The 12,313-nt window shown below is 38.5% G+C and overlaps 1 pseudogene; it reads right to left on the bottom strand.

Annotated features, from left to right (window-relative positions):
* Positions 1-11,048: 11,048 nt before the first annotated feature.
* The window catches only part of LOC101624877, a 4,917-nt pseudogene continuing 3,652 nt past the window's right edge, over positions 11,049-12,313 (bottom strand).

The raw sequence follows: 12,313 nt of genomic DNA, 5'->3' as shown, positions 1-12,313 counted from the left end.
GAATGGAAAGAAAAAACAGCCTAATAAACCTATTCTCAGAGAAAGAGAGAGCAATATAAGAATATAAGAGAAAGGGAAATATATTGAAGAAAAGACTGAAAATTCAGTACTTTAGGATTAGTCTGGTTTAGGAACTTGAGCTTAGTTTTGCTTCCTTAAAGTTGAAACTAAAGAAATCGGTATAGAAAATGGATGTAGACAAAAACAAGCATCTGATTGAAAAGAGGGCAACACTCAATGTCAGTTCAGGATAGCTTAATTTTTTGTGTATAAATTGAAACTTAATTGAAGAAAAGAAACAAGGCTACGTTTAGTCTCTGAGAAGGAACAACAAAAGGACACAAGAGAAAAGGAAGTGTGTCTCTCAGAAGACAGAAGAGTCACTGCTTTAGGATTAGTCTGGTTTAGGAATTTGAACCTAGTTTTGATTCCTTAAGGTTGAAACTAAAGAAATCAGTTTAGAAAAAGGATTTAGACAAAAATAGGAGCACCCAAGGGAGAAAAGGAGAGTGAGGGTACACTTACTGTCAGTTCAAGAAAGCCTAGTTTTTTTGTATGTGCAACTTGAATTGAAAGATGAATCAAACAGGCCTAAGCCTCTGAGAGAGACAGCATACTCAGGAACATATGAGGAAAGGAAACCTGTTGAAGAAAGATTGAAACACCAATACTTAAGGATGAGTCTGTTCTAGATATAAATTGAAACGTAATTGAAGAAAAGAAACAAGGCTACGTCTAGCCTCTGAGAAGGAACAACAAAAGGACACGAGGAAAGGAAGTGTGTCTCTCAGAAGACAGAAGAGTCAAAGAACTTCAATGTTATTTCTTTAAGGTTAAAACTGAAGAAACAAAGAGTTTGATTTCATCTATTTCATGTTACTTGAATTTTCCTAAATGGACAGTTATTTTAAACACTTAACAAAAGCCAAGTGAAGTAAAAGTATTTGATATGCCTTCAAATTACTGATCTTCATTTTCCTTAAAAAGAAAAAGTTACATGTTCCTTACACATAATGTAATTCCCCTTAGTGAAGTTGTCTGTTTCTATTAATCACGTTTCTATGATAATGAATTATTTACCTATGGGAAATAATTTATTTTAAATGAAAAAAATTACCAGGCATTACAGAATCCATTCCTAGTTTGGGTTCATGTTAATGTTGGTGGTTGGTGTTTTATTGTAATTGTTAATATGTTTGTGTATGTATCTTGGTTTTCTCCAAGAATAATGTATGAAACAAGTTGAACTGGTCTTTTTGTTGTTGTTAAATCTAATTTGCAGTGTATTTTTGTATCTTCTAGCTCTGAAAGTGGAAAATGAAAATCTATAATGAGCTTAGATGCAATATAGTTTTAAAAAGTTCTCAAAAAGTACTGATACAAAACAAAATCAGTCTATATTCTGGAAACGTTTCTATATTAAAGTGTTTTACTTTCTACATACCGTTTTATGTAAGTTGTTGTTTTCCATCCAAAGATGATTTTATGTTGGGAGTGAGATGGGAAATACTTGAAAAGTTTGCATCTCTAATTTTATTTCTTCAGTGGCCTACTTACTAGAAACTAACACTCAGACTTGAGCTTATTTTTAAGTTAGAAAAATATAAGTAAACAGTTGAAGCTGGAATAGGATGAGTTTGTAAGTGGGAGAGTTCTGTGAGGATGCATTACCTTTAGATTGTTTTATCTTGATTTTTTTTTTTGCTCTGGTGCTCCCTTTTTTAATGATAAGCATCTTCTGTAAGAATTTGAACATCACACTGGTATAGCAAAAAAGTAATAGCTTAGGAATCAAAATCCCAGGATTCTCAGTTGTAATATCAAGTTGCTGTGTGGCCTTGTGTGAATACAAACACACCATCGGAATGCAACGTGGTGTCATCAGAAATAGGAAAAATAGGTCAGAGTATATCCTTGATGTGTTAATCCTATCAAAAAGGTAAGTAAACTTAAGTGGTGATGTATATTTAGGTAAGGCACTTACTTGTTTTTTCTTTGGGATTTGAATAAAATGGTAAGTATGGACTGAAACATGATTGGCTTATATCTAGTTAAATGACTAGTCCAAAAGGGAGTTAGATGATCCTCATGAAGTTTTCTTCTGTGAAACTGTTAGTATATGACAATTTGGTGCTACAATATCACTTCCCCTTGTTCTTTTTTAAGATTTACTTATTTATGCATACAGAACTGGGATATAGGCCAGAGGTGCAGGGCAGTGAGAGGGTTCACCAGGGACAGAGTGAGGAGCAGAACAGGCAGATCAATGAAGTACACTGCTGAGAGGAGCAGCAGGCAATACAGGAGAGGTCTGCTGTGCCATGTGGATCACCTCCTGGGCGGGATAGAACTCACACCCAAACATCCAGCCAGGCCAGCTTCACAGTGCTGTATTTTAACCTGTTGTACCACCAGGGAGGGTCGTCACTTCCCCTCTTTCTAACACATCTGATGTACTGGTGAAAAGAGAACAAGAAGAACCAGTGTAGAGCCAATAGATGATCAATTAGCCAAAAAATGGTAAATTCCTTTTTTTTCTGAACATGTCCAAAAATGCAACTTTTTTTTTTCAGAGAAAGCACACAACAATAGCAGTTAAATAGTAAGGATTTTTAGAATTGGTGATTTCTTGTGCATGCATTGTGAAGAAATAAGAGCTGACATGTCTACACTGCCAAGAAAAAGCCTGAGTATAAATTAATGTAGGTTCTGTCCCACAAACTGCTCATAGTCTAACAGAGAAAATGGGCCAACAAATAGACAATTAGAATATATATTTGTCACAATAGGAGTGATGAAGGATGCTATGGATAGCAAGGGTAACCAACTCACTGGTATGGGAAGTGGGCATTCAGGAAAGGCTTCCCACGGTTCTAACTATAGACCTTTTTTTTTTTTAATCTCAGCTCAAACACATTTCCCTAATATATCCACTTGGAATTCTAATAGGCACTTCAAACTTAGTGTAGCCAAATAGAGTACCTATTTTTGCCATCACCAATCATTCATCTCCCAGTTCCCACCATTTCTGCAAAATCATCCAAGTGCTCAAGCCAGAAATCATTTTGAGCACCTCTTCACTCCAACAGTAGACCATAAATAATTCCCCTTAATCATATCACCAAACACCTATCTTAGCCTCTAATCGTCTTTATCTACTCTGCCACTGCACTAATTTGAAACATCATTATTACCTGATCAAACTGAACAAATAGGTTTGAGAGCAACTGAAACAGGAAGTTACCATAGGTTCACAATTACTGGTTGGTGAGTGGAAGGAACTGCATAGAAACCCCATAACAGCAGAGTACTGTGGTAAACTAAGCCCCAGGCAGCCTTGTAATTTACCCCAGAAGCACAGACCCACCTACAGAAACTGCTTGTTTCAAAAATCAAGTTGTATGGTACAGAAATTTTGCAGGTAAAGGGAAGGAGTAGTTCCAATAATAGTAAGGGAAGAGTGCAGACAAAGCAAGTCCAGAAAGGATTGTGACAGCAAAATGAACTTGTAAAGGTGAGAGCAGTTCCTGAGAAGACAAGACCTGCAGGATGTGAACACACTGGAAAAATGCAGACACAAAGTAAGTGAAAACTAACCTAGAATTTCTAAATGAGTTGAAAGAGCATTTAGGGCTTTGAAACAGCAATAATAAGAACCCAGAAACAGCAGAAGGAGATGAAAACTGAAAGAACTAAGGAAATAATTATAAAATGAAATTCATAAAGATTAAATTGTAAGGAATGTTAGAAACTGGTAAAGACAGACATAACAAAATTAATGATAAGCATATTTTTTAAAAAATTGCAAAAGAGTAATAGGATAGATAAAAGGTATTTAAATGTGGTGGGTGCTATGTTGTGCTGTCCAGAGTGACCTGCCACAACTTTTCAGGACTCATTTATTTCCTTAGTGCCGTTTGAAAGGGACTGCCTGTCCTGAGGTCATGTCCTCTCCTGGGGGGCAGCCAGCATCCAATAATGGAATAATATAAAAGCCAGACCTATTTCAGTTTTGGCCAACACTGTGTGCCCATCCCATTTCCAGCATTCCCCATGCAATTAACTTCAGCCTTTGTTGTGACTATCATTCAAATTCTCTTCTAATCCTGCTTCCTCACATGTGCTCTTTTGAACACACTCCTGTAAGTTACCTACAATCATATCTTCCTCTGTAAAACGGAAATTTAGACAAACTCATCCCACAAGATTGAGAATTAAGATAATGTTTTAATGAATGCAGGTTCTGCCACATTGAACTTTCACTAAATGTTAAATAAATTAGAATATCGAGTAGAGAGTAATAGGGGGAGCATGAGTATGTGCTAAACTACAGTGATGACCTGATCAAAAAGCCCATTCTGGTGGTCATAGCTGTCCAAAGATAAACTGAGTCACCTCGAATTACTGAAGACTGGCGGTGTTCAAAGACTGGATGGTTATTAAGTGGCACAAGAGGCTCTGAAACATTACATTTGGGATTTAATATCGACAGCATTCTTAACTTCTCCCATAACCTTTCCTTTATAATCTTACCCTTTTTAAAAATCTTGTCATCAAGCCCCTGATCTTTGTAAGCTCTCAACATTTTTTAAAATGAAGCCTGGTATAAACAATTGAACCTGGGAATTTTAATTTTTGTGGTTTCATTTTTTGTACTATGAGTGGTTTGGTAGGGAAAATCTTTTCATCAAGGAGGCTGAAGGAAAAAATATGTCACAAGTTTCTTACATTAACAGTTTTCAGACTGGTATTTTGTGTGTAAATAGTCTTTTACTATCAGCTAAGATTTTTTTTTTAATATTTATTTATTCGTACAGAACTGAGGTACAGGCCAGAGATGTGGAGGGTGAGAGGATTCACCAGAGACAGAGTGGGGAGCAGAACAGGCAGATCGATGAAGTACACTGCTGAGGGGAGCAGCGGGCGGGTTAGGAGAGGTCTGCCGCGCCATGTGGAGCTCCTCGGTGCAGGCGGGGATCGAACTCATGCAGAAGTGGCTTAAGCTTCTTTGTGCTGTGCTTTAACCCGCTGCGCCACCAGGAAGGGCCTATCAGTTAAGATTTTATAACAGCAAATACACAAATTAGTAATTAACACTGCCTTACATCAATTAAGTTTGTAAAATGTTTTCAGGTGTCACTTTCATTATCTCCAGTTTACATATGAGCAAGTAAGGTTTTAAGGTTTTAAGTTTTTTTTTTTTTTTAAAGATTTATGTATTTATGCTTACAGAACTGGGTACAGGCCAGAGGTTCAGGGGCGGTGAGAGGATTTACCAGAGACAGAGTGGGGAGCAGAACAGCAGGTCGACAAAGTACACTGCTGAGGGGAGCAGCGGGCGGGCCAGGAAAGGTCTGCCGCACCATGTGGTCACCTCTGGAGCAGGTGGGGTTCGAGCTCATGCTGAAGTGGCTTTAGCTTCTTAGTGTTGTGTTTTAACCTACTGCTCCACCAAGGAGGACCGGTTGTAAGATTTTTTTTTTAAGGATTTAAGGTTCCCCAAATCACAAAACTCCCTACCTGCAGATAGCTAGTATCTGTATATTCATCTTAAAACTCTGCAAGAATAATATCGCTTATGGGAGATCTTCCCTCACCCAAAAGGACTGCCAATGTACAAAGTATCTGAAAAGGGAAGGGGAATAGTTCCTCTATCTAAACTTTACTTCTCTCAAAAGGAAACTTTCAATTTCATCAAAAGGTTCAAGTGCAATGGGTTAAAGAATATCCTTTGTGAGACTCCAGATACTCTTCAGGGGTTATTTATTCACCCATCAACCATTAATTTACCCTGTGGAAAAATGACAAGAGAAAATAGAAGACTTGGGGAAAATTTCTATGTGAAGAGAAGGAATTGAAACTAGATTTGAGTACCAATATTGGGCTAGGTGCTCTCATATTTGTTATCTCTTGGAGTTTTTACATTAATTCTGAGAACTAAATGGACAAAAAGAGGGAAAGTAAATCTCAGAACAGGTCCATTGTCCAAACTCAAGAGTTAGCAACAGAGTTGGGAATTGAATCCCCACTTTTCCTTCTACTGAAATTGACCTGGAACCAGGAGTTTACTGTCCCTGGTAAAGGCTGGCCCAGAATAGCTTTGAGGTATGAAGAACCTGGACAATCTCAGGGCAATCTTACTTATCAACCACAGTGGGAACAATGCTTCCATCCCACGATACTTTTAGGGGGTCCACGAAAATGAATTAAGAGCTTAGGAAAATAATGAGTGTGTTATAGGAAAACAAGAAGAAAGGCACTCCTTATAAAGTAGCAAAAAGCAAAACAGAATTGTATTCTAGTGTTTTCTGTAAAGTGGAAATTGGGGAATGTGGATAGTTAGGTGGGGAGATTTTAAGTAAAATGTAAAGGTACTACTACTTATAATAAAATGTAGAAGAGAGAAACTGGAGAAGGAACTAAGAAAAGTGGGGTGGGAGTACCATAACTTGATGATTTAGGAAATTCTCCATACTGCCAAAAATGTGAAACCATGTTCTGAAGAGAACACCAAAGATGTGACTGGACAGTTACTTCATAAAGAAATTATGGGTGTGACTTGGTCTAGCAAGCCACTTCAGCAGAAGCCAGAAACAAGGATGGGGTTATGCTACCCAAAACTCTGCCAGCTTTGAATTAAAGGGTCAGAGATGTGCCAAATGAAGGAAGGCTATCAGACTTCTGGGATTCAACACATGGAAAGTAGACCCACTCAGCTGTGAACATAAGTTACCCTTCGAAAGAAGATAGGACTGCTTCTTATCTGGCAAATGAAGTTTCATTAGCTATTGAAGTAGTCCCCAGTATGAAAAAAGAAAAGATAAAAATGTCCCCAAAGATGGGTCTATCTCCTCCTCTGTTCTTTTTCTAAGAAGATGTGTTACATATACACAGTGGAATATTACTCAGCAATCAAAAGGATAAGCTCATGCCATTTGTGGCAACATGGATGGAGCTGGAAGGGATAATACTTCGTGAAATTAGCCAGAAAGAAAAAGAAAAAAAATACCAGATGGTTTCACTCATAGCAGGAGTGTAAGAGATCAGGAAAAAAAAAGTAATAAAGTTAAAACTAAAATCAACAAACAAATATAAACCAGAGACATTCTATGGGGGGAGAAGGGAGTAGGATCAAAACTGGGGCAGGATGAACACATGGGACTATGGTGATGGCACATGGGTGAAATGGTGGTGGGAAGTCCACGGGGATTACAACTGAGATGAAAAAATGTATATAATGAAGAATGACATTATACATATATACATAATTTAAAAATATATTTATGCATACAACAGGGGTACAGGCCAGAGGTGTGGAGGGGGTGAGAGGATTCACCAGAGACAGAGTGGGGAGCAGAACAAGCAGATTGACTGAATACACTGCTGAGGGGAGCAGTAGGCAGGACAGGAGAGGTCTGCTCTGCCATGTGGGTCACCTCCCTAGCTGGAGATGGAACTCTTGCCAATAGCTGATAGCTCCATAGTGGTGTGCCTTAACCTATTGCAGCACCTGGGAGGGCCCAGCTCTTCCTCTGTTTTAGAGAGCAGAGCCCTCTCCTCACTTTCAGTAGGTCAAGCTTTTGGCCTTAAAATTAGGGCTGTCACTCCAGTGGGCAAAAGAAGGTGGGACTCAATCAAGTATCCAGGCAAAGATAAATCTTGACTCTTAAAATTAAGTACAATTTTCTTGTGAGATTTTGTTGTTGTTTGTTTTTTTAAATCCACCCTCTGACAAAGTCTTTACTGACAACTCTCCAGTTAGTCAAAAAATTTAAAAATGGCAGCAGTCCCCTGCACACCTGTGACCATGCTGGTGCTTCTTTTCACCAACCCCCCGCCCCTCCACCCCAAAGCGCTGCCTGTGCCCATGCAGGCCTCTCTCAGAAAATTGTCCCTTTCAGGGGCAGCTCTTTCTGACCACTGTGTCTATGCAAGTGTCCTTTCCTATCCTATCCTATTTTTAATAATAAACCTGCCCTTTTGGATATAAAAACAAATGAAAAATATAGAACACAGCAGACATTATCTCATACACTAGAAATCAAGATGACCGGAGCTTCTCATTGCTGTTAAAAAAAAAAAAAAAAAGCCCTGAGAACTGTGGTACCCAGGACTCTGGACTCCCCAGAAAAAGCCAAAATAACCATTCTGCTAAATTTGAAACTTGCTTAGGGCCTGTGACACTGTTCCTCTTCCTCTCTCCCTGCAAATGGGAGTGTCTAGCCCATGACTGTCTCACATTGTATTTTGGAAGCAGATAACTTATCCGGGCTCAGATTCACAACCGGAGAGGGATTTTGCCTCAAGATGAATCATCTCTTTAGTTTTATCCATACTTGATTAAGATTATATTTAGATGAAATCAGGGACCTAGAATTGATGCTGGAATGGGCTATGAATTGTGGACTGTTGATTTTTGCATGTGAGAAGGGTGCCCTAATCACCATAACTAAAAGTGGAGTCTTTTAAAGAGGTGACTAAGTTAAATTGAGGCTTTCCTTTAAAAAAAGAAAAACCAAGATTTATTTATTTATGCATACAAAACTGGGGTACAGGCCAGAGGTGCAGAGATAGTGAGAAGATTCACCAAAGATAGAGTGGGAAGCAGAACAGACAGATCGACAAAGTATACTACTGAGGGGAGCAGTGGGCCAGTCAGGAGAGGTCTGCCAGGCCTTGTGGATCACCTCTGGGGTGGGGATCGAACTCAGGCTGAAGTGGCTTTGACTTCTTAGTTCTGTGCTTTAATCCTCTGCGCCACCAGGGAGGGCTGAGGCTTTCATTTTAAGAAGAGGAAATTGGGACACAAAGAGATAGCCAGAGATACATGCACACACAGTGAAGACCATGTAAGGATGCAGTAAGAAAGTGGTCAGTCATCTACAAGCTAAGAAAAGCTGCAGCAAAATCATATCTGTCAATAACTTGATCTTGAACTTCCAGAGATTTGAAAAAAATAAATGCCTGTTGTTTAAGTCACCTATTTTGTCATAGTATTCCTAGCAAACTAATACGGCATTCAAAGGTGAAAGTATTGATTACAGCTGCCTGAAGCAAAGGGTAGTAGGACAAGCAAGACTGAAAAGCCTAGGAAGGAAGAAGTTGGGGAAAAAGATATAGGGAGAAAGAAATAGGGGCTTGTGTATACCAAGAAATCAAGAAATTCTCCTAATGCCACTGGCAAGAACTGCTGTTTTCCTTTTCAATCGATATAAACTAAAATGTACTATTTTTTTCTTTGCTAATAAATTTTATTCAGGGTCACCTGGCTTATTACGTGATATGTTTCAGATGTACCATATAATGAACCACATCTGTATATGTTAATCATGATCAGCAGACTTCAATAAAATCCCATTGAAGTGGTCAAATTTGTAAATTGGGAAAAAATGCTTCCCAATACTGTTAGCTTCTTGTAGGTTGTGTTACTGTCTGAATTTTACTAGTCTAGTTTCTCCTTTTTATTTAATAAGATCCTCTTTATATGGTAAAGTGATTGTGTTTTGTAAGTATTTAAAGGGTATTTGAAAGGGAAATATCTATACAATCATGTCAATTTGATTGCTGAAATTCTCTATCACCCCACTTTTAAACTTTGTATTGTGAAAAAATCAAACTACTTTCAGAGGTGTTTAGAATAATACCATAAACCCCCTCTTGCTCCCTACAACCACCTTCATTGACTCACAGCTGATTCCACTTCTCCCTCAACCTTAGCGTGTCCGCCACTCCTGAAGTCAATCTCAGAAATCTTATGTTGTTCATAATTATTTCAGTATATATCTTTAAAGCATAGAAACTCTGAAAATATGACCATATATTAGTATTACACCTAAATACAACTAGCAATAATTACTCTCATTCAAATAATTCCATCGTTCAAATTTCCAATTTTCTTTTTTAATGCAGTATTATTCAAGCAACTAGTATTTTCAGTCAAGAAATTGATTGGACTCTATGTCTCCACATTTCCTTCAAATTGTAGATTTGTTCTTCACCTCTTGCCATTTTTTTCCTTTTCAATTTGTTAGTAGAAGAAATCAGGTTATTTTATAGTTTCCCAACAATCTGCATTTTACTGACTATATCTCTGTGGTCTGGTTTAAACTGTTCCCCTGTCTCGTATTTCTTATAATTTGGTAATTATGCAGAAATACTTGATCAAATTCATGTTTGATTTCTTTTTCAATCAAAACTACTTTTCTGGTGGTGGCAAGTTTTAACTTGATTTATGTTTACCTTTTAAATTTATTCTATAAAAAATTACATTTTTGTAGCTTCCCATACCCTATTGAAAGTTCAGACATTTTATTTGATATGTATATTGAAGACTGACTTACGGACACACTCTTATCTCATGCTATATGCTTGTTTTATTGTTTGCTAACCATACTCATACACTTTAATTGAACTCACGAACTTTAAATGCACAGTACATCTGTGATATTTTTAAATGTATTTTGAGGGGGGAAAATCCCTTAATCCTTATTCCAAGGATGCTAATGAAAAGTTATAGCTACCACAAAAATTAGAAAATTTGTGTTATATTCCACATGTACATTATCTTGATGCACAAAGGTGAAAAGTTTCACTCAGACATTTTCCTAAGTAATTAAGACATTCTACAGATATATTCAAAGACATTTACATGCATGTGCACACACCCTATATACAACAGCTGACGGTAATATCAATGCAAAACCCGTGAAGGAAAAGACAGACTCCATGAAGAATTGCCCACTTTAGTCCTCTCTGTTTTAGTGATAGTCCTGTGAGAAAGCCATTTCAGTAGGCAAAATGTCTATTCCACTGACAAAGGATAAATGTCCTTATCCACTAGCAGTGGATACTTATAAAAGTTAATTTTTGAATGCAGGAACCATAGCTATCAGTAATCTAAATACTGAATCACTCCAAGGTACTGCAGGCCTAACTGAAAATGAGATAACTTCATGGATGTTGTACTGCTCTGAGAATAAAAACTGATGCACAGTTCACCACATAGGATATTCCCTCCCAAATCTTAACACACAAATTGTCAAATGCTATCAGTTGCCAGCTCTAGGCAATTCCTCACTTTGCTGTGGGGAATTTTCTTCTTTATCAAGATATTCTGGGTGTTTGCTTTCAGATACAGGGGCCCCTGCACCTTCAGACATCTTATCATTTGAGTGATCCTTTTCTACTTAACATAAATAGACATCAATAGGTCCGTGGGTGCTTCTTATATGTAATGCAATAGAGTCTTCTCCCGGAGTTGGAATGTCCAATATGGTTTCTGCTGGAGTTTTAACTACAATAATAGTCTGCTCATGGAAAGCTGGAATCCTAGTAATATCTTGATATGTCACATATGCTAGTCTTTTGTTTTCTTTGTCATCTACTAGCTCAAACAACTGCTGAGCACAATCCAGAATCAAATTGTCCAGAGCCTCTTCCATCGCCGACAAATTAGAAACTTCCTCCTGTAGCTCTTTCAATTGAGCCTCTGTTTCAAAGTCGCTAAAACTAGCTCCTATCCACCGAATGTGGTTCTTAGATTTTTTTTCAACAAGATTGATTCCATTTAAAATATTGGTGATATCATACACTCTTCGTTTACCTACACCCATTGTCGCTGCAGCCTTGTTTAAGTCAAGAACACCCTCAGGAGCAGATCTGAGGAGATCCATAAATTTTTGGGTCAAAATACCCAATGAAACTTCAGCACGAGGTCTCTTCACTTTCACAGTTTCTTTCATGGGTGCGTCTTGAACATCATCTGCTAAACTGTCCTGCATGTTTTCGCACAGCAGGCCGTCCATCTTGGAGTAATCTGTGCACTGGGGGCTCACCGTCTGCTCCTTTGGATCCATGCGCAGGTTGGGTGCTTTCTGCTGCTGTGACGAGTATTCACTCACGATGTGGAGACGGCAGCTCCTCACCTTTGCACCCCACAGCTCTCCTGCCTTCTCCCTGGATCCAGTGCTCTCACCCAACTGTGTCCGCGAGCCAAGGGCGAACCCAACCAGCCAGCCGTGGCTCAGGAGGAGGCGCAGTTTGCTAGACAGGCTTGCAGCCAGCGCGCGGACCCCCCACGAAGCCAGCAGAAGCTTGCTGCAGACCACACGAGAACTTTGTACGTAGTCTCGGATCTCCGCGTTCCTTAGGATTCAATTTTTTAAAGGCATATGCAGCCACATTTCCTTACGAATCTCTCCACTGAATTACCTTGTAAGTCATTCGTCTTAGAAATCAATCCATTCAAAGAAAAAAGTGACCCCCATCACCACTTCTTCAACCCTTCCAATAGAACATTTTCATAAATACATTG

Source organism: Condylura cristata, unplaced genomic scaffold, assembly GCF_000260355.1.
Source record: "Condylura cristata isolate star-nosed mole 26May11 unplaced genomic scaffold, ConCri1.0 scaffold00019, whole genome shotgun sequence".
Taxonomy (NCBI): Eukaryota; Metazoa; Chordata; class Mammalia; order Eulipotyphla; family Talpidae; genus Condylura; species Condylura cristata.
Note: the sequence above shows the minus strand (reverse complement) of the source record. Positions and strands in the feature narration are given on the sequence as shown.